The sequence below is a fragment of the Bactrocera tryoni genome, chromosome 4 (genome assembly GCF_016617805.1).
Source record: "Bactrocera tryoni isolate S06 chromosome 4, CSIRO_BtryS06_freeze2, whole genome shotgun sequence".
Taxonomy (NCBI): domain Eukaryota; kingdom Metazoa; phylum Arthropoda; class Insecta; order Diptera; family Tephritidae; genus Bactrocera; species Bactrocera tryoni.
Window position 1 is genome coordinate 74,102,519 of NC_052502.1, and position 23,576 is coordinate 74,126,094.

Sequence of the window (23,576 nt, forward strand, 5' to 3'; positions counted from 1 at the left end):
TTGTTTTGAGCTTTTCTGCTCACATGCTTTAAACACCTGTTGTTCGTCGACTGCCAGCTAAATGTGAATGAGTGGTGTCGGCGACGTTTGGTCAGAACCACCCCCATTTGGTTGTTCGATTGTTAACTTGTTTAACATGTTTTGTAAGCGGCATGCATGCTGTCTAAATTATATTTAAATTAGTTGAATAGTTTTTTGTAGAAATTTATGGTTTTTGCGGCGTCAGATGGTAATTATTTCTGTGTTGCGGGGAATTTATTAAAATGCCTACTGCTTGGCGGTCATAAAATTTAAAAGCGGAAGTGATTTCCTAAAAAAAAAACTAATTAAGCTTCGGAGGCATGCTTTGATCTGGCTTTTACTTGAAACTTGTAGGTATATTATAATGCATTTGAGTATCTCGAAGATTCATACTGTGCATACTGTAGAACTGAAACTGAAGTTTAATTAGTATCTGTAAGGTAGTCCTTAAATCTCAGTTCCTGCCAAAGACTTAATTAGTAGAAATTAGTCAGAAAATCAAAATTAGTTAGAGATTTCGACATTGTAAGTTAGTTTTCATAGTCAGGTAAGTAAAAAATTTAGTCTCAGTCATAATTCTATTCATCTATTATATAATGTCAAGAGAGATAACTTACTTTACCCAAAAATCTTTGAATCAGTCTGATCCAATCGTTAATCAAAAGTCATAATGCTATTCATCTACGATATAAATGACTTAAATTTCCCAAAAATCTTTGAATTAGTCTGATCCAATCGTTAATCAAAAGTCTTAATACTATAAGTCTACTATATGAAGCCAATAGAGGTGACTTACTTTTCCCAAAAATCTTAGAATTAGTCGTTTATCGTTAATCAAAAGTCATAATACTATTAGTCTACTATATAAAGTCAATAGAGGTGACTTACTTTTCCCGAAAATCTTTGAATTAGTCGTTAATGGTTAATCAAAGATTTAATCAAATCACTATTTGCAAAAAAATCTTTAACTTAGTCTCATAAAAGCTGTAAATTAGTCTCAGTCACAAACCAAATCAAATTTAATCTATGACTATTAGTGAGTTTTAATCTTTATCAATGAAAAAAACTTAGTCGTTAGTTTGCAGTCAAAGTCTTTACATAAATCTTATTTAAGCGCCAGCTAAAAGTAACAGTTTTGAAATAAAATCTCTAAATCGGCCTATTTGAAGACTAGACATCACTTTGCAGTCAGAATTTTTGGGACATGATTATTCAATGGTCTTAGTCTACTACTTAATATAATTAGTAATTAAATCCCTTGAGTATTAGACAACTAAAGTCACGAAAAAAGTTGTACAAGTTAGTTTTAGTTAAATATATAATTCATTTATGGTCAGAGCTAATAATTTCATTCGATTTTGGAAAAATGATTCTTCATTTTAATCGCACTATTAGTTAAGATTAATTCAAATATTTTTTTGGATTTATTATCCACAAATTTCAAAGTCGCCAATAAACTTCTAAGTCACATTCTAAATGATATTGTAGTATATGGACAATAATATACTTTTACCCCAACCTACTGCTAGGTCTAATACATTAGGGTGGTTTCAAAGGCACCTAACTCAATGTAAGTGAACGACCTTCTCTATAATTATATACAAAGTTATAATTTTGATAAAGTTTTGCTGCCACAACCAAGTAGTCTGATTGTATTTGCAATATGATTTTTTTTAATTCAACACTCAGCAACAAACGCTCAGTGCCAGTTTTGTCTTATTTTTGCCAACAGCATACAAAAAAGCGCTTTTAGAACTCTCTTTCTTTACTGCACTGGTGCTCTTAGAATACCGAAATACCAGCATAAGGTCTGCTCTTGCACACTAACCAAACTGGCATATCTCTTCGCTGATAACACATTTACTCTTGTGCTTGGCTCTCTTCCTGCATTTAACTTCAACTTCAAAGCTCTTTCGTCAGCTGCCATAGCGAACAGCTGTTTTTGACATGCGGGTAAACGCCTAAACTTGACATTAGCAGAATGTGCATGCTCTCGCAGGAATTGACAATCCTTAGGGACATAACACGATATGTTTGTGTGCATGTTGTGAGACTTTGACGTTTAGATTTTCTTAAGCAGAGGCGTATCATATGTTCTAGCTGCCTTGTGGCCTCTGTAAATGTAAATATGTATGTCAGTGAGGGCTACAATTTACAACAAAGTAAATGTGCACACTTCCATTTGTATTTTATCTGCCTTCTAGACAGCTATTTAATCAACTATATTTATATTTGATATCTCTTTGTTGATATGCGGTGTTGAAAGCTTAGAAAAGTCATCCAATTCTTAGGATTTTAAGTAAAGACCGCTTATATTTGGAACTATCTACATATGCCATCGTTGCCGCATTTCTACCAAGACTTTTCCTAAATTTTTCACAGAACTTATTCTACTATTTGCCAACATAAATCCAATATAATAAATCCTAGTCACTACAAGGCTTAGCCATTTTTGAAAGACCCATGAGTTTTGAACAACCAATTCTGACACAACCTTAATGATTTTGACTACTGCCAGAGAATCATACAACCATGTTCCCGAGCATAACCATACTGGGGATACAAATGGTTCTTCAAGTCTTCATAATATTGTGTTTTAGCTGCTTTCGGACCCTAAACTCGCTATAATAGTCTCTCTGGTCTTTTTAGCTAAAAAAAAAACGATGAGGAATTCACTACCCTAGGTTATAAAAGCTTTTCTCTACCATTAATGAAATGTCTCAACTTCACAGTCTTCCCGTAAAATCACTGTTTCCCTAACCACATCTATAAAACTTTTCATATCGACAACTCAGTTATTCCTTTCGTCTCCCACAAGTTATTTATCTAGTTGCTCACGCTTGTCAGTCGCTCTCTATTTCGCTATTCATGACATAATCCATAATCATGTCATCTTCAATACAAAACCTCACTCCCTCCTCTAGCTTGGCTCCTATTTTCATGCAAGCTCCGCCGTTATCATCATCAGCCAGCCCGCATTTCTGACAGCCGCTGTCATTGCCGCACACAGCAAAAGGTTTCAATTAATAGTTGTTTGTGGATTTTTCTTTTATGCTACTTCTTACTTCGTCTCAGCTTGAGTTGGACTGGCTTTTTTCTTTTGATTACTTTTATTTTCATGCCGCCCACTCGCTTTCTTGAGTACATTTGTACTCTTTAAATGCGCTGCATTCTAATTAGACTCATTAAGTTAACGCACTGCTCTATTAATTTCAGCATAACGGCATATGAATATATGTCACAATGCTGCCAGGCTACATACATATATTCTCATTTAAGTAGACATTTTTGTAAAATGCCTCTTTGATTGTCTTAATTTAATTATATAGTAAGGGAAGTTCGATAAGTCAGCGAAGTTGTGGAATCGCGACTGTCATATACTTCGATAGTTGAACACTTAAATCTCCTTGAGCGGCAGCCGAATATGATTTATTCCATCGTACGATTAGAGTAGCCGATGCACTTACAGAAACCGACCCGAGACCGAGGTGTTGTAGTTTCCAGAACTTCCTGACCGAGTTCAATACAATCCTTAGAAATACACAGTCACTATTTTACTGGCAAATTTGGGACTCACCAAGAGTTGGAAATCGAAAAGAAGGTTCTACACAAATGGCCAGAAACAGATCTTCTAAAAGAGTTCACACTGCAAGAAATTGACAAAAATATATAGAATATAGAAGAAGTATCCCAAGTGGAAGGGCTATGAGGTTTATCAGACTGCGTATGTCTTAAATAGGTTAGGTTCGGTTAGAACTCTCATACATAACCCATTTAGAGTACACATTGAATTCCTCGAAAAGTAGAAAAGAGACAGCCAACAAACTGAAAACCACGCTGACTAACACAAAGGGGCCAAAATGAACCCTAACTAAAAGAACTCTACTTAGTTAAACCAGATTTCACAAAGATTTTAAGCCCACATGACGTAATTTTGCGATAATCATAGGGAGGACAGTCAACTAAAGCAAGCCAGAAATGACTTAGAAGCACTATATTATCTTGGAATGGGCTGCACATTGCTCCCACACCCTAAAGATATGGTACAGGTCTAGACTCAACGAGAAATTCGAGTCTTCAAATATTTGGCTACAGCGCACCCGACGTATTCTTGCGAAAATCGAAGGGAGATCGTCAACTACAACAAGCCAGAAACGACTTAAGAGCATTATATTATATTGGAATGGATTGAAAATTGCTCCTACTCTCTAAAAATATGGAACAAATCTGGACTCAGCGAGGAATTCCAGTTTTCATATATCTGGTTACAGCTTGGTGGTAGAAGTTTCGGTTCGAACAAAGTTTTGAACACGATTTCAATAAATATACTTCCCAAAAGGCTTCAAAGTTGTTGAAAAAACCGGCACTCAAACAGGCAAGACCTCTATGTAAATTTTTTTCTCGACCTTTAACTTTGAAATATCACACCACCCGCGTAGAGGCTTCTATAAAAGTAGACGCAACTATTTTCAATGCAATAATTTTTCATTTACTGTTATTCCCGTTCGACACTAATACACACATACACACATATTACTTATAGTACACGTAAATGATTCCTGAAGTGACCACCGCTTTTGCGGCCAATTAAAATTCCTCAAATGTGTGCAATTAAAACTGAATTTACATGTGTTTTATGTCAGTGAATAAGGTCAGGGTCACATTGCTGCAAACGCTTCAATTTACTCAGACAATTTCTATTGAGAATTGGAAAATTGCTATAAAAATAGATTTACTCTATCATATTGACGCTTTCCGCTATTTTTTGTGTCTTGTTTATATTAACGGTTGTTTAATCGATATTTACAGATTCTCCACAACTTACTCATACGGACACTTGTTGTTAGTTGTTTGTTGTGCGCTATTTTTGTGCGCAAATGAAATATTTTTACTCAACACAAGTGTGGGTGTACTCGGGAAGCGGCCACACGCGTCTAAGTGTTACAACAAAAGTGGTGGCAAACAAAAGATATACTGACGTCAGAGTTTCAAGTGTTGTTATTGTTAGTGGATATATAAAAAAAATTATTGGTTATGATTGGGAAATATATAGTTTCCATATGGAGAGTATTTGAAAGGTAGTTCAAGCGGCGGGAAGAAAATGTTACTCGTAGGTTAGGTTGCTAGAGGGGTAGAAATGTATTCGGGTCTAGGCGGCTTTGCAACTTTCACTCAATGCAAATCAAAGCATCAGACACTCTACTCAAAGCTTGTTCCGGCCAACAGCAAGAAACTTTTACACTGACCGTGACCGTTAACTTGGCAGTCGGGTCTAAAAAATCGGAACGGACCCGAATTTTGTCCGGCCAAGGACTGTCAACTAGGCACTATTCTTCGAAATTGCTTCCGGAATGTTTTTTTTGCCGCTACAACAATAATAACATTCTGATCGTGAGACACAATTAAGCGTTTACATAACTGAAAAACAACTTGTAATAGTTAAAATACTGATCAGTGCCTTTGAAATAGTTCGGAGTCTCAACTGAACTCGAAGAGTCTAAAAAAAAATGCAAGCATTTAGGCTTGAGACATATGTATATATTTCCAAAAAAAAAATCTTCTGCATTTTTCCTCCCCTAATGTCCACCGACTTTGATAAGAGTTCCAGATTCCGTGCCGTTTGTTTGCCAAAATGCTTCCTAGACTGATTAACCGAGTCACAATAATGAATCTTTAGCTCTAAGTAGTTCGTCAAATGTACTCCCTTAGCTCGGCTCTTTATGAATTGAGAATAACTGAGGAGTTTTATGATAAGCTTTCGAATTCGAACTTCAATTTACTTTTCTCCGTATTTTCACTTAGATACAAATGGTCCTACATTATCTCGACGTCAAAATTTATTATAATAACAGTCAACCTAGCATCAGTATGCCAATTAAGATATAAGAAATCCACTAAGAGCTTCTCGACCAACGATAGATATCCCAAACGCGCTATCGGTCCATTTTATTTCGATTTCACTCGAATTCAATCTAGCATCTATTGTGTCAATTGCGGTCTAAGAAATTCAAAAAGAGCTCCTGAACCAAAATCAGATATACCGACCGCACAATTTTTCTGTCAAAATTCGGTTCCACTCGAATTCAGAACTGACTGACCACACAAAAATATATAAATAAGTATTTTTTTATTCATGAGCAACACCATTACTTCCATCCCTTTCCACAACTGAACGTGCCTCAGCACAAAGTAAACGGCTTATTTTCAAACAATGCTTTCGAAGTGTGATCAACAACTGCAATATCATTTAAGGCTTGCTACCGAAATACGAACAAATGTTAAAATCGCTTCCATTATATTTTCCCCTATTTTTGGCACACTAATTTGCATTTCAAAAGACCTGAACGAGTTCTAACAAGGTATATATACACAATCCACTAGTGGGACGAATGTACATACATACATATCCAGGTGCCGTTAGTAACTACAGAAACGCACAGCTGCAAAGTTTCCAATTCTATCAGCTGTTCGTCAAAGCATTCAAATTGAGTTTTTCGAGTGTATAAATTTAGATGCAAGAAGTGGGAGAAATTATAAATATACTAGTAACTGTTAAATTTTTGACGGATAATACTAAAAATTATGAGAAGAAATCATCACAATTATAATACTGAACCCAGATCAGTCGCCCACCCCTGGTTGATAAGAAATTTCAGTCTAAGAAGGAGCCGAACTTTCCTAATGTAAAAGTTATTAACAGCCTTAGCAAAAAGACTTTGAATTTTTCAAATAAAACTTGAGTCACTGGGCTTAAAACTTATAAGCTTAATTTCATAAACCGGTGGAGAATTTCAAAATAAAGAGTTAGTTGAACGAAAAAATGTGTTTAACGGTTTTAGACTCACATTTCATAACTTAATTATCATAAAAAATCAATCAACTGAAAATATCAGAAAAAAAGTCCGGCAAATTAAAAATAAAATAAAAATTAATTAATAAAAAATTAAAAAAAAATACAAAAGTTTAAAGAAAAAAAATTTAAAAAATTAACATTAATAAATAATATACTGCAAAAAATTCAACTACTTAAAATTATTTAAAGTTCCAAAATAATTAAAAAAATTACCAAAAATTAAGAGATTACAAACATTTAAGAAATTTAAAAAATTACAAAAACACATTTAAAAAATTAAATATTATTATAAAATCTTGGAAACCAAAAAGTACATAAAAAAATTTTAAAATTTACAAAAAGTAAAAAAAAAAACAAAAAAATTTGAATAATTAAAAAAAATAAGAAGGTACAAAACATTTAAAAAATTACAAAAAAAAATCTTTAAAAAAATTAACTAGAATTTATTTTTTTTAATTTTCACTAAATATCTTTCATGATGGCTCTTTAAGCGCCACTCTCTTCATGACAGCATCACTCACTTGTCATATCAACGCCCACACGCTGACAACACTAATTACTGCCCTACTGAGCAACACACAGACAGACTCATGCTGCTCATTAGCGTGCACAGCAATAAACAACAACAAAAATATAGCAACAAAAAAGATTCAAAAGATAATGAAAATAATACTATGTGTTATACTTTTAGGTGTCATGCCCCATGCATTCATATACATACATACATACACACACATTTATGTATATACAGTAAATATGTGCTAATAATATGTTCATTTGTGGCTTGAACTTTGCACCTTTTCGCCTTTGTGTTTGCCATTCATAGCTGTATGTGTAACTAAACAAATAGCTAAGAGCAACAACAACAAAAAATAAACACATAGTGGCATACATACATATGTATGAGTGCTCAACTTAGCTTAGAAAAACTGCAACTGACGCAAGTAGCTCAAGTGAGTATATATAAATGTGTGTGTAAATATGCGTCTGTGTATGTGTAAGTGTGGAAAAATAGCTAAATGCAACATGCAACGCCAACAACAGACTATGTCACACAGCAGCGCGTCAATGCCACACAGATGTTCGCTTTGTTGTTGCTATTGTTTTCTTGTTGTTGTTGCTAGTGTTGCTGTTATTGTTGCAATTGCCTACAATGTTGTTGTTGCAATTGACTACGTTGTTTTTGCAATTGGCTGTCGTGCTATTAGTATGTAAAATAGCGCACGACTTGACTTCTCCAACTATCGCAAAACTGCTACAACAAGCACCAACAACAACAACAACCACAGTGACAACAAAATGTCGTCTAATAAGCTACAGTAACTTGTTATGTCGCCGCTGACACCGAGTAACAGAGTGCAGTAAGCCAAGAAAGCCGCCGTGCCCCACCAAACAACAGCGAACCAACGAAACGAGCGAACCAGAAGCTCCACCATGGCAACAGTTCACTCTCCCAGTCTGGCAACATCAGCGAAGCTCTTTCTAACTTGTATATCCTTGCTGTGAATGTAGCCTTAGTACCTTAGAGTTTCATACACCTTGTGGAATTGCTTAGTCAAGGTTATTGATGGTTTTTGGCAGGCCGTCGGTCCTCCAGTCCACATTTCTAAAGCTATCAAGTTGGAACTAAAAAATTAATATTTTTTTCTAGCATTTCAATGACTCTGAAATCCGTGAAGCTGGCTGAAAATCTAGCCTACTTGTCACATAACCGTTTTCTCAGTCGGTCCTCCAGTTCACATTTCTAGAGCTATTAACCGTTTTCTCAGTCGGTCCTCCAGTTCACATTTCTAGACTATGGAGAAGAAACTTAACATGAATGCTTCTTTTTAGTTAGTTATTTAATTATTCTGTGATCCATAAGATCGGATGAAAACCACGTTTAGTTGTCATACAACGGTTCTCTAATTTCTAAGCTAAGACATGTAAATATAATGCGGGGAAGCTTAAATTCGATGCATAAGCGTATCCTGAAAATAGAAATAGTACACCTACAACTACAAGTTGGTAGAACAGGAAGTAGATCACCTGTCAAAGGTTTTGTTCAGCTAAGGGTACGGCAAAACTTTTAAGTATCGACGGCTGAATAACTACTGGAATGCTAAGAAATCGGCCTCACAAATCTTTACTCGAAATATTCCAAGTTGCGCCATAAAAGCTACGGTGACAACGCCACCTCTCTCTAAATTTCTCTAACTCGCATCCTCCTGCTTTCTACCCCAACCGAGCAGCTTCTCTACTGCACACTTACTGCTGTTACACTTTTCTATATTTCTCTATATTCCAACCCTACACCATTATCTTGCTTGCTACTTACTGCCTCCCAACTTATCTGCCACTAACATCCACACTATCTATGGCATCACACCGAGTGCGACTACTTGTCTCAGCCACTGCTTCTTTGCCGTTGCGCTCAAGTATCTGCTGCGACTTTTTGCTGGCGTTTGCCGCCTCATCCTCACTTTGACGTCATTGAGGTTGCACACTTTCCATCGACCGCACGTGACATGTGACCGCCGCCGTCACAACAACAGCAATAACAATAAGTTTAGCGCCTTTGAGCTTACCTCTCCTCAACGCCTTGCATGCACTCGAGTACCCCGACGGCAGTAGCAGTTTGCATGCTTTGATTTAACTACGACTTCGCGTCTTGGCTTTGTGGTGTTTCCGTTATTTCTAACTTCGCATGCTCTGCCGTTTTTGCACAATCATTGCTTTGTGGTTCTCATAGTTTGTATGCACTTATGCATTAATATTGTTATTGCTATTGTTGTTGACCTGTTCCGCTCTGTGACCTCGTGCACGCTAGCTGTGCACTGCTTTGTTTCGCCCGCCCGCCACTTCAGCAGCGAAATAACTTTTTAATGATTTTATCTATTTCCCGACTGCATTTACGAACACTTGTTCGCCTCCCTTTGGCGTGTTCTACTTTTTGTTTATTTTACTTTGTGTCGACATTTGTTGTTTCTACTTCAAAAAGTTATTTGCGCAAACTTTGGTATTCTAAGTTGTTTGCCGCATTGACTTTTATCAAAAGTGACGATGTCTCAGGTGTCAGGGCTGCCAATAGTTGCCGGATACGCCGGGTTTTCATATACCAAAGATAACTGGAGATCTAAGACAACTCGTTTGACGCTTGGATATAAAAGTTTCGCTGCTTCCTCAGAAGAACACTTGTTTCAGACTTTGACAGCACCGGATTCAAGGCAACTACCCCACAATTTTAGTTCATTGACAACATTCGAGAAGCCCCTTTATATTTTCCTTGACATCCAGTTTAGTTTCCATCACTTCATTACAATTTCGTTGTAGGATATAAACTTTCAGATTGGAAAAGTAGTCACTTGTCGACATTGCTGATTTTTGGAAAGAAGGAGTTGACATTATAACCTCCACTTGTTGACGCCGCTGGGTTTTGGAAAACGGCAGTTGACATTATGGCGTCCACTTTTGCAGTTCATAAAAGGAGTGCAACAACTTTGGGTTTTCCTTAACTTCAAAAGGTCTCTATGTTGCTTTTAAAAATCATTTACAAAATCCCAGTACTGTTAAGCTCAAATTCCATGGAAGGAAATAACCCATCTCCTCTAGCCTTTCCTCCTAAAAAAACGCGGTTGCCTACGTAATACTTGGGTTACTCTAATCGCATAAAATCAAATAAGGCGTCCGCCTCCAGAGTAAAATATATGAACCAAGGCTCAGCTCACAGCGCCGCACTTCTAGTTCCGCAAATAAGTATAAATCAAATACGCTGAAAGCTTTCTTAGAATTAAGTTTTGATAAGAATGAGTGAATTTTAGTTATTATCAAGTTTGTAGACTTTTCCTTAAAGAGAGGACTTTCTTGTTTTAAATACACAAAATTTTTCAAAGCGCGTGTTTCACTAGGCGATCTAATTTCAAGAGAATCTGCAACTCATAGTAGTGTCTACCTTCTTATTTTTTTACCGCCTCCCTCAATTAATCAAACCCATTAAATGTTAAGAGACTAGTTCTTCTAGATCTAGGTTCGGAAGTATGTCAGTTCAGAGTTAAATCCATCTCAAGAGACTCTTTCAGATTCAGTAGCTATATTTAAAATATAGATTTGAGATTTAACGACATAAGTGAATGACCAGTTTAACAGCAAGAGTGGATTATAAGACAGTAAGATCCTTATTGGGTGCTGGTGTCTGGCTTTAGCTCCTTCCGAGTAGTGTTGTGTTGACACGAGTGGACGCAAGACTTATCTAATGCGAGACAGCCCAGTTTAGATGTCGACCTCAGCGAATTGGTCCAACGAAAGGATAGTTGGATCTTAAAAATCTAGGCCAGACCATCCGACTGCCATGAATTCAAAAGTCAATCCAAACCAAACTGGTTCAACAACTAAGCATAAGAAAAAACAAGACCAACTCCCCTCATCTCACACACAGCTCCACATAGTTACATAGGAACCCCTCAGTAAACTGAACCTCAGCAGTAACAAAAGACGCTCCATCTTTGTGAATGCAACGCCTGTGTTGTACATTTAATTAATTATTAATGCAAGACGCCGATACGTGTTGCAACAACAGCAGCAAAAACAACAAAACCGCAACAGCAAGCGAAAGGCAGCCAACTCAAAGGAAAGCGACCTAGGCAAGGAAAAATTTTCATTCACAAAACAGCGAAAGGAAAAAAGTAAGTCAGTACAGCAACAAACATCATAACGGCGCACATATACGACAGACACGACATGCGACGATTTACGACATCACAACACAAACAACAAACAGTTGCCGTAGCAAATGTAAGCTGACGTCTCGCATAGAGCGACGCGGTGCCGTTACATTATATGTGAGGTGATGATGAGTGCAGCAGCCCGCGTGTTCCCGCACTCAGAGCACAAACTCTGGCAACCGACGTCTTTTATTGTTGGCACTTAGTATTCGTGTGGCCCCATCAAGTGACGGCGTTGATACGTTTTAAAGGTGTTCAGCTTTATTGTGAATCATTTTTTGCATAATTGATTAAATGACCGCCTATAACGGTTGTAACGGTAAATTGGTTAACTTTGGTTTAGACGCTAAAGGCGAAAGATGTTGTGAACACGTGGAAAAGCAGCTCGGAAAGAGTGGAGTATATGTGGGTGGTGGAGAGAGGAAGCAGAAGAAGGTTACAAATAAGGGAAGCATACATAAGTATAACGGCAACTCGTGGTGGCGAGTAACAAAAGATCTCCGAACTTTATTTTAAGCAAACAATCATGGCTGATTACGAGCTCGGTAATCGACTTTATAAAATATGCAAATGTAAGGGATTTCCTGTTCTGATAAATAAGGGTGTGACATATTTTGTTATTACGTAGAATGGGAAAGATTTAAAGTAGGTACTGGGGCTGAAGCCGAAATGACGTACACAAGCTTAGTCGCTTGATGTCGTAGTTATCCGTAGTTACACACTCTACTATGTGGAGCTCGTGGTTTGAATGATTGAGCTCCAGCTGAGCTTTTTAAAACCCTATATGTTAAAGCAAAACCCGTTGGTAAGGTCAGAGTCCCTAACAAAATTGTCGCTTGGAGTTTCGCTACACATTTGGCAGTATTTCTGTTCGAATACCACTTCTGGTCGTCCGACAAATGGACATACAAGTTACCTACCTCTGAACAGCTAATTTTATGGATATTTTTTCATGATTGATATCCAGTTAAAGGATTGAATATCGATAAGCTTGTGACCAATATTCAAAAAGTATATTCTTTGTGATTTTTTCATAAATTTTATGGTTTGAGAAACCCCAAAAGTAGGATTCTTCATTGGTTCGTCCAACTTTAATCCGGTTTTAAGTTTTTCGAACTATTTAAGTTCAAAAGTGTAAGCTTTCCTCATGATGGGTTCCGGTTATCCTACCCGACTTTTTTTACTTTTGTAAAATGCTACCCGGTTGACAGGCTTTAGTTTGTATCAGTTCAGATTATATAGAACCGACTTTCGTGGGAGAACTGGAAGAGCGACAAAAGTACATATAATCGTATTTTTCAAGATTTTGGCCACATATTTGGAGAGAGAACCCGATCGCCCGCAAATATCATGAATATATTTCGTTAGTCAGTTCAGTTCGTGACCTAAAGTCAGAACTTGATACTGTTAACAACAACAAGATTCGTTTTGAAGATTTTAAAGTTGTGTAGAGAAATTCCTATGGTTCTTAACAGTGCCCGAACTGGGTAATAAGGAACCGATTGAGCATTTACACCACATTTTTGGAAAGCTTCGGTATTTTGTAAATACAGGTCTAGATGAACCCGATGTCTCGGCAGCTGAGTTAGTGAAGCTATATTTGAACTACTGTTCCTCACTTTTCTTACTCTGTTTTCATTTCTATCAATCCTTTAAGTGGCCTTAAATTCTCAACTCACTTACTAAAATAATTTTCAGCATTTTTCTCAAACTCCATCGTGTTTTATTTGGCTAACAAAGTTAAACAAATGGAACCACTTACATAAATTCCAAGCTCCATTGCACACTGCTTCGGCGACAACAACAACGCATGAGCAAACGTTGTCTATATTTATTGTGTTGCCACACCATTTGTATGCAAAATACGAATGGAATAAAATACGATACTGGAAATGTTCAGTATTACAATGTTGTAAGTCCACAAAACTATTATATTAGATATACAGAAAGTAGCGTTACATTTAAATAAATACTTGTACCCACATGCACACAGTGTGTGCGAATAGTGTGTATATAGTTGAGGCAACATCCTGTCAAGAGTAAATTTAAATTTATGCCATGACAAAAACTGTATGCCAAGAAAAACTAAATATATCCGCAGCCGAGCAATGCAGTGCGGCGCTGGGCAGCAAAACATTTTCAGGGGTCTATGAAAGAGTTGTGTTTATTTGTTTTAAAATTTTTTGCATGTAAACATTTGAAATTGTTATGCTGCAATGAGGCTGTCTGTCCCTCGGTCTATATATAGGAGGTATGTAAATGGCAGGCAACTACAGTGATGGACAAGGAAATGAGGATATACAGTTGAAAATTCTGAAACTAAAATTTTTTCTTTGAAAAATCAAAAGCAACTTTAAGCAGTAGTGAATTAAGTCAGTTTACATACGTTAGCCCAAAAATATACATACCTATTGGGATAAGTTACGTTAATGTTAAGTTATAGTAAGTTAAGTTACCTAAAAAATATAGTATCGTTAAAAACAAATTTAAATTCAGTTTAATGAAATTAGTTATATCAAGGTCATGTTAACTACTTTAAGTTAAGTTACGTAAAGCTGATAAAAAGTTATAGTAACATTATACAATGTAATAGTCACAATACAGTGAATTTAAAATATGCTAAGTTTACGTTAAGTTAAGTTAAGTTACGTTAAGTTAAAACAAGCTAAGCTGCATTAATTTTCTACGTTATATAAACAAAATTTTGGTATTTTCAATACAGCTGAATTAAAATTTTTCTAAGTTGAAGTTAAGTTATGTCAAGTAAAGTTGTTACGACATAAAAATAAGAATGAAGCTTTTTCAATGGAGCTCAATTTAAAATTTACTTAGTCATGTTAAGTTAACTTACATACGTTAAGTTAAGTTTGTTAAATTGTTACGTTAAGAAAATTTAATTTAAATATTTTCAATGAATCTAAATTTAAATATTACTAAGTTAACGTTAAGTTATGTCAGGTGTTGTTACAATCTAAAAATAAAATTTGCAATCAAACAAAATGTAAATTTTATCAAGTTTGCGTTAGGTTAAGTTATGTCAAGTTAAGTTGTTGCGCTATAATTTACGTTGAACTAAGTTACGTAAATTGAAGTTATGGCATGTTAAGTTACGTTAAGTTGTTAAAATAAAATTTAAGTATGAAGTTAAATTAAAATTGTACTAAGTTCAGTTAAGTAAAGTTAAGTCAACTTAAGTTGTTACGTTATAAAAAGTAATGCGAAGTGTTTTCAATGATGCTAAATTCTACAAAGATCACAATAATTAAATTAACGGTGAACTAAGTTACGTAAATTTAAGTTATGTCAGGTAAAGTTGTCACGTTATAGAAATAAAATTTAAGTATTTGCAAAAGAGCTAAATTTATATTTTGCTAAGTTAAAGTTAAATTAACTTAAGTTAAGTTAAGTTATGTTACGTCAAGTTACGTTAAGGTATTCAGCTCTAAAAATAAAATTTCAGCCTTTTAAATGAAACAAAATTTAAATTTCATGAAGTTCACGTTATGTTAGGTACATTATGTTAAGTTAATTTATGTCAAGTTAAGTTACGTAAAGTGGGTACGTTAAAAAAATTAACTAAGTGCAGCAAAAATGTTTGCGCTTAAACAGAAAAAAAAAATTAAAACCCTATTAAGTGAGTTAAGTTAAACAGCCACATTTCTCTGGCCACCACTGTAGTATTTCAACATAAATATTTATGCATTATGCAGGCGTGTGAATGTGCATGTGCATTGCTGAGTGGGTGTTTATTTTGGTTTTTCGCATTTCGGCCAAGTTTATTGCCTGCCACATGCAATTGCAATATATTTTAACAACGGCTGCAAGAAAAGCAACAACAATAACAGCGCCAACAAACTAAACGTATGGAATGTGGGTGCAGCAAAGAGCAAACAAGCAAAAACGCTACATACATACATACATACATATTTACCAACCAATGCACTAAAGAGATTACCAAAGTCCGTTAGTTTAGACGGCAAAGCAGCAGAATTTGAATGTCTGCTGGAGGTGGAGAGAGCGCACGAGCAACGCGCCGCACGATGTCTTGGCAAATAATGGCAATAATGAAAAACAGTTAAAATGGGTGTTGACATTCGATGTGGTGAAGCGAAAAAGCAAAGCAGCAAAGAAGAAGGCCGTCGGCCGCGCTCGCCGCAAACTTTCTAAGAACGGCGCAAAATCCGGACAGACAGACCAAAAGGAGTCTTGCAATGGTTGAAATAAAGTGAAGTAAAATCACAACAACAACGGTGTGGCGATAAATAAGCAACAAAAAGCGGCTAAGCGACGCGACCGGAAGTGTCGGCAAATTCCCCTACGCGGGTATTTATATAAAAGTGGCGATAAGCGCCAGCGTCTTGTTATGCCAAATGCAAATAATTGCAGCAGCAACAATAAAAAGCGAGTAGCAATATCAGAAATGCCAAACGTTGTTAGACGCCGCGGGCGATTTCAAGGTTGATTCTGGCTGGATATGAAAATGCGCAGACATTGTAATTGCAGTTGTTGTTGCAATTTTAAAGTAGTAGTAAGGCGTAGAATGTTTGGCAGGAAAATGTATACATTTCAACAAATTTCTGTTCAAAAAATTTAAGAATGATTTTGCGTGAAAAAATTTTAGGCCAAAAATTTAATAAAAATTATAAAATCAACACTGACAAGAAATTTAAGTATGATAAGCAATTTCAAAACTACTAAACAAGGGAAATTGATTAGGAAAAATTACATTTAATAAATGTTTAATATTTTAATTGTTATTTATATGGCAACCCTATCCAGCTCAGATTTTTTTTTTAATTTTAAAGAGATAATAATTTTAGTAACAAGTGAATATTTATCAAAAATATAATTTTTATTTACATATATGTATATTAAAAAACACTTGAAACAATTGGCAACCCCATGTATCAGAATTTTTTATTAAAATTTTATAGAAATAATTTTTGATAAGAAATTGAAATTTCATCACAAAAAATGACATTGATTGAAAGTTTAATATTTTCAATTGTAGTTGGCAACTCTATATTATAAAATTTTTTTTAAACAAAGCTTTCTTGATTGTACTCTCTCCACTCGATTTGCTTTACTTAATATAAAAATATATTTCTTTAAAATTTTTTATGAAGTTGGTAACTCTAATTTAATTATTGTTTTCACCAAAATTTCCTTCCAACAAATTTTAAATTTCTTCACTAAATAAATTTTCTAACACAATTGATTAAACCCACAATTATATTAATTCTTGCAAGCGCCCACTAAACCCTTAAGAGATCGTAACTGTGGAGTTGGCAACTCTGACATTAACAAAATTATTATTTAAATTGCCGCTGAAAACTGCAAAGAGCCGCCAAAGAACAAAACAAAAATTAAAAAAAAAAGCCAACAGATATTTCACACACCACAACGTTAGGCCCACACAAAAAGGGTGGCAACATTCGCACTATCACCAGTCAATGGCAAAGTAAAGCCTCAACGCCAACAGAAAACAACGAGCTGCCAGTCAGCATTAGCATAAATTCCAGTTGTAACGGTGAAAAAGTAAAGCAAAACGCGTAAATGCAAAAGGAGTGTACAAAAAAGCCGTCAGGCCAAGGTGCCAACCCAACCAACGGTACATGGTTGGTAAGGTAAAGGCTGCAACAGACACGGAGTCAACTAGACAAACTCTGAGGACCTGAGCACAACGCGCCGCACGGGCAAAGCAATAAAGTGACAACAGCAGCTACAAGTCCATTTGAAGTTGCCATAGACACTGCCAATTCCCGTAAGAAAAATCAATGGCGGCGACAGCGTTGAATGGACTACTGACGCCGCCTGCCTGCTGCCGGCAGTGCTCAGCAGACAGGCAGCTGGTGGCTGTATTTACTTATTTGGTACTGACTTTTTACTCAGCAAACGATTCTCGTGATTTTTTTCTTGCTCCTTCGTCTATTTTGCTTTTATTAGTGTTTTTATTTCGTGCTTTTCTCATTTTCTATTTTCGCACTCGCTTCTCTTTCGCCACCGTCACACTTGTCTACATTTTGCCATCATTTGTTTCTATTATGCCATTGTTCGAGCCATTTCAGTGAGATTGTAATGCAAGTGACACAGTTTTTGTTTCCTCTTCTTCGCCTGAAATTTATTAGTGAATGCCCTGAATGTTGCTGAAAATGTGCAAAATAATGAGAACGCTCACAGATAGTTTTTTTTTTTGTGTCCTCTAATAACAAAGAGCTAACAACAAATGTGTGCCAAAAATATATTTCCAATGGAGATTATATGAATGAGCCTTAAGGTGGCTGTAGACGATGCGAAAAAAATCGATAATCGATATACCTTATAAAATTCGGATAGACTGAAGATGTTTACGCTTACTTTTTGTTTTGCTTCACCATGACTGTTGAAGTTTTACAACGGGCTACTTAAAAAAGGACACTATCGTTATCTAGCACAGTCAGATCTACTTAACCGGAACGGATCCGCATTTTTACCCAACAAGATTGTCAATTCTATCACGCTATATATAGACCTATTGGTACTATTGCCAAATGGAGATTCAGTTTAAATTGAGGTGAAGTATTCGTCATACAGGACGTCAACTTTTTTGTGAACTTTAAGAGCGACTTCGTCCAATCCCTTGAACGATTGCCAGATGAAAATTCAGTTTAAATTGAGGTTTGACACTTCGTCCAGTCCTTTGAACTCCGGAGCTACTTTAGTCAAGTTCTAGATAATAGCAGACCTAATAAATCTTTGATAGCCTCCAAGCGCTTTGTCGATTTATGAGTGTCTACATTATCAATAGAAAGGAGTTGTAAGTATCACAAGGACCAGTGTACTAAACTATCTATGTGAGCTTCTTCTTGCGGTTTGTACAGGATCGACCTTTCAACTTAACCTAATAAACAAACCAAAGTGCCACTAAGGGGGTTTTATACCAATAACTTTTCTCGGAATCTCTCTGGTAAGTGAGTTATCGGTTTTCGAATGCTTAAAAGTAGTTTCTTCTTATAATTCGCAGCTGTGGTGGGATCTGCCTCTACAGGTAATGTTAAAGCCAAGTATGATAGATTTGCTACTTTATTCAACCTAAACCACTTATCTTAAAAGTCAAGCAATATACATGACAGAGAGTGAACTAGAGATCCTATTATATTATATTAGCTTATAGGAACTACAGTTAGACTTAGACCGATTTCATAAAAAAAAAGATAAAAGTGATATCTAAAGACTCTGAGGTTAGGATTTAAAGACTATTTCGGTTTGGACAGAAAGGTCTTCTGTCTAAGAATTATAATCCATTTTGGGTAAATAGAGAGAGAGAAACCTCAACAATGGCTCGGTAAGAGTTTAAAACTGGTAATTCTGAAAGCCTGCCTAAAGCCTAAAGCCTAAATCCTTTGTGACCGAGTTAAAATATCAGCGCTCACAATTGTTGCAGGTTCAGATTGGTCAGAGATCTTAACGAGTAGAAATCAAGTTTTAAATCTTGAAGTCTGCGGTAAGCTACTCAAAAGTTATTACTGAACCTCGTCGGTTATATAATATATCTGTGTTACCCTCATACTTCTTAACTTGATTTGACTTAGTAAAAGCTCGAATATCAGATAGTTCTAGCGGACTCAGAGAATTTTTAGCGGTCCACGCGCGGACTCTTATCTTTCTTTTAAATACGGATTTTTTGATAAAAATTATTAAGTTTTTTCCTTCCAAATACTTTAAGCAGAGACTGCGCTTCATACTTCACAGAAAATGCAGAAAACTCAAAGGTCTAACTCACCGTTCACTGTGAATTTTCGCTGGTAGAGCTCTCCCCTTCACTGACTCAACTTGCGGCTGTATTCATAAATACTGCAACGCAGCAAAACCGGAAACGTTGAGATTTGCCAGCAATGCACAGACGCCGGCTACAGCACAACCACACGAGCACGTACTATAGCAACTTCCGCTTATTTATATGCATTTATGCATATGCTTATGAGGCAAAGTAAATTATCCACTTAAAAGTACCGCTTTCGCGGGCACACTGAGCGCTAAAGACGCAGGTGGGTTGGTAACGCTGTTTGAGACCGAAGCCAATGTGACCTCAAATATGGCAGATTGAGGCTTCTTGCTGCTTGACAGCTGATTTGCTGAGACGAAATATAAATATGTGACGCTTTGTGATGCTGTGCTACACATATGCACTCCACTGTTGTTGCTGCTGCTACTCCGCTTCTTTCATTTGTTTGATGCTCCTTGTCACAGTTGAAGCACCTTTAATCCTTAAGCCTTAATCCCGGCTGATAACGATGAAAACGTGCAGACTGAATGGCGTCGCTGTGGTTCTCATTTAAATGCAACAGCAGCAGCGTCAGCGTTTAGCAGACGCCAGCCAAATAACACGGTTTTGCGGGCAGAGCGCGGAGCGTGCAAGGTGGCTTAGCAGCTGAGTTCGGTGGATAGAGGAAAAGTGGAAAAACATAAAACGAATTGTTAGTGGCAGTTACTTTGTGACTTTTAAAACGAGAGAGATAGAGAGAGCGAGATGCCGAGCAGAGAGTGCGTGCGAACTGGTGCGTGCAACGTCAAAATGCCGAGTCTTGCACAGAGAGAGCGCGCACGAGAGTGGGTGCAATGCACCGCCGCTTGGCGCTACGTGGGAATTTCACTTATCACTACGCCAATTGTTGCTTGTTGTTGCTTTTCGATTGTGTTGTTATTGTTTCGTTACTTGTTTCTCACTTGCATTTAAAATAAACAATAATAATTGCAGATAATGCACTTTCTTCTGGGCGTAAAAATAGTTACAACAACAAAGATGACTAACACATCGAAAATTGTTGTTGTACTGGTCCATATGCAGCTGATTGGATAGCTTGCATGCTGTACACTTAGTCAGAGGCTTTGAACTCTGTGCGCTGATAACGGCGTTGCAAATAACGGTAAAATGTGAATTCGTATGCATAACGTTTTGTGAATCACAATAAAGTTTTTAAATAATACGCAAAGAAAGCGATTTACGCCTAGTTTTGTGCTTCACGACAGACTTTAACATATAAATATCCAAATACATATCTGAAGCTTTCACCGATTTTTACTCTATCTTCGATAAGCTATACATAATCCTTAATAATTTGAGCGTTTTCATTTGGCTAAAAACTCGATTAGTACACTTTCACAATAGAAAGCTGCTCAAAATAGCTTTTTTGCTTCCGAAACTGTCATCATATCGAAGCTTTCACTAAGCAAAGCTTAGCCTCAGAATGAATATACTGTTCCAAGAAAATAATTGATCAAAATATAGCAAATTATTAAGATCTTAAAAGATTATCTAAAAGCACAACACTGCCTTATTCGTTATATAATTCACATAAATGCGCTTTTTAAGCTTTTTTTAAAGACACTATTTTGAAAATAATGCCTGTGGTAAATTTTTTGAATTATAGATCTGAGGACATGTCTAAAAAATTTACTTTGGCTCTAGTGCGAAAGCTTAGTTAAGACTATTTGAATATTTAAATGCGCCTTGTAAAGCTTTCGATTACACCAAAGCTTTTGTTGAGCCGAATCATGTTAAAAACACATTGAGCTCAGGATCAATCATACTGTCTATAGAAAGCTTTGCATGGTGGCTAGAGAGAGCTTTCAGTTAACCGTTATATATTTGTGTGATAGCTGCAGTAACGAAAATAGGCTCTTTGGAAAAGTTATGTAGTTTTAGGCTTTTAATGACTTTTGGCAGACATAGTAATGGGTTTTAAGCTTTATAACAGTAGATTGCGTTGGTGCTTTAAATATATTTTTATTAAAACATAAAAGCTTTTAGTTAAATAAAAGTAATCAGAGTTTTCTAAATTTAATATCTATTTAAATTTTTTATGATAAAATTCAATATTATTTTTTATTGTTAATTTTTGTTTTATTTAATTTTTTTCTTTTTGAATTTTATGTCGCAATTTTAAATTTCTAAAATTTTCTACAATTTTTTTTATCAAACTCGGATTTTTTTGTAATACAAAGACTTTTAGCATATTAATTTTTAAAACATTTTCTTAATTTTTTTTCTCCTTCAAAAATTTTGAATTTGTTAGGATTTTATTATATTACAGTATTAACTAAATGAAACCCGTTTCAATTACTTACTTACATATGTATTATTATTTTTTTATTTATTTATTTATTTTTGTTTTTGTTTTTTGCGATTTATTTATGTAAAGATAAATTTAAAGAAAGTTATTCATTTTTTCTTAACAAATTTTCATTGTTACAAATTCTAGTTCTTGTTACTTTTAAAGAATTAATTAAACGTTTTTGCTTTATTTTTAATTTTTTAAATTTATGCATGTACATACATACATATATTATCTATACATACATAAGTATGTATGTATGTATACATATTTTTTCATATTTTTTTATATTTTTATTATCTGTTATTTCATATTTATTTCTATTTTATAATTAATAATATATGCCACGCACCCTAACCTACTTCTAAATGCACTTTCTTTGCAACTACTCCACCCTAACACGCAACTGCATCAATTGCCATCTTCCCCGCAGTCACTTGCGCTTTGTTTTTGTTATTTTTTGCATAAATATACGCACTGTGCACATGCACACGCTCTCTGGCGCTTCAAATCACTCGCTCTCTCTCTCTCCCTCTCTATATTTGCTTTGCTCTTTTGTGGGTGGCTGGCTGCGCCAATGTTTTGGGCTGTGCCAGCAGGTGGCCATATGTAAGTAGTTGCTATTACTTGTCTATTGTTGTTGCTGTTGCTATTGTTTGTGATTTTTTTCTTTTTTTTTGTGCTGTTTGTTGGCGTAAACGTCAAAGGAAGTTTGGGAGTTGGTTTTTCGTTGACATTCGTTTTTTTGCTTTTTGGTTTTGTTTCGCAAAAAGCAAACGCAAAGACACAATTCGATTTTTCGCACAAAAATCTTAAGTTAATATTTATTGAAATTTATATTTTGGGGATATATATATTTATTTTTGCTAGTCTTTAAAAACTTAAGGAGTTTAGTGTATTTTACAGAGCAGCGCAGCGCAGATTTTCGCTTCAACACCAGCCAACAGCTGTCAAAGGAGCAGGCTTACCGCCGTTAAACGAACTTTTGCCTTTTTTTATGCACGCATGCTGCTGTATATATGTACATACATATATTATATTTACATACATACATATGTATGTATATTGCATGTGTGCAAGCATATGCAATTACACGCCGCTGCTTGCAGTTGTTTTCGCACGCCAATTCGCATATGTCGGTATGCAGCCTGGCGTATTGGCAGTTGTCATAGGCCTTCAGCTGTCACAGCCCCACATTTGCACGCTTATGTATACATAAATATATATGTATGTGTATATGCTACATGTGAGTATGCAATTTTGCATGTATGTATGTATGTATATAAGCAGTTGCCACACTATACGTCAATGCACTTTATAAAATTCAACACTTGCGACACCCTCACATGCACTTACTTTGCTTTTTTGCTGTTGTTGCGCGAGCACTGCAATTTTTTGTTGTTTTTCCTTCGCGAATACCGCTACGCACACACGCCGCTTTATTAATTTTATACACGCTTACGTTTATTTCACACTAAAAATGCACAATAACACGCGTCAAGCAATTCGAGTGCGAATTTTTTATAAAATTTATTTTTTCTTCTAAATTTCCTTTACACAGAATACCGCACCGATAAAAGTAACACGGAAAAACACACAGCCGAAAAACGGCAAACCAAACCCAAACGCATGGGCTAAGGCAACGAACAACTAACTAACTGACAATGGACCGCGCGACGGCTACTACGACGACGACGACAACACAACTTCACTGATAGATGACAGCAGAAAAACTGCTCTTCCCCAACGAGTTTCGGCGACGGCTATGTAAGCCGAAGCAACAGTGAGCAGCAAACAATCAAAGTGTACACACACGCACACACAAGTGAGCGCTGAGTTGGGCTATGCCCATTAGTGTCGGTGAGTTGTGGCAACAACAGCAAGTGACAGTGGCAAGCAAGAACACAT

At 35.9% G+C, this 23,576-nt stretch overlaps 1 protein-coding gene across 1 annotated transcript in view; it reads right to left on the reverse strand.

Annotated features, from left to right (window-relative positions):
• The window catches only part of LOC120774687 (transcription factor btd-like), a 63,573-nt gene extending 40,199 nt beyond the window's left edge, over nucleotides 1-23,374 (reverse strand). Inside the window, exons 1-2 of the mRNA XM_040104418.1 lie at nucleotides 23,025-23,374; nucleotides 19,337-19,984 (exon numbers count right to left, since the gene is read on the reverse strand). The gene's annotated coding sequence lies outside the window, so the exon portion shown is untranslated. The remainder of the gene's footprint in view (nucleotides 1-19,336; nucleotides 19,985-23,024) is intronic.
• Nucleotides 23,375-23,576: the final 202 nt, after the last annotated feature.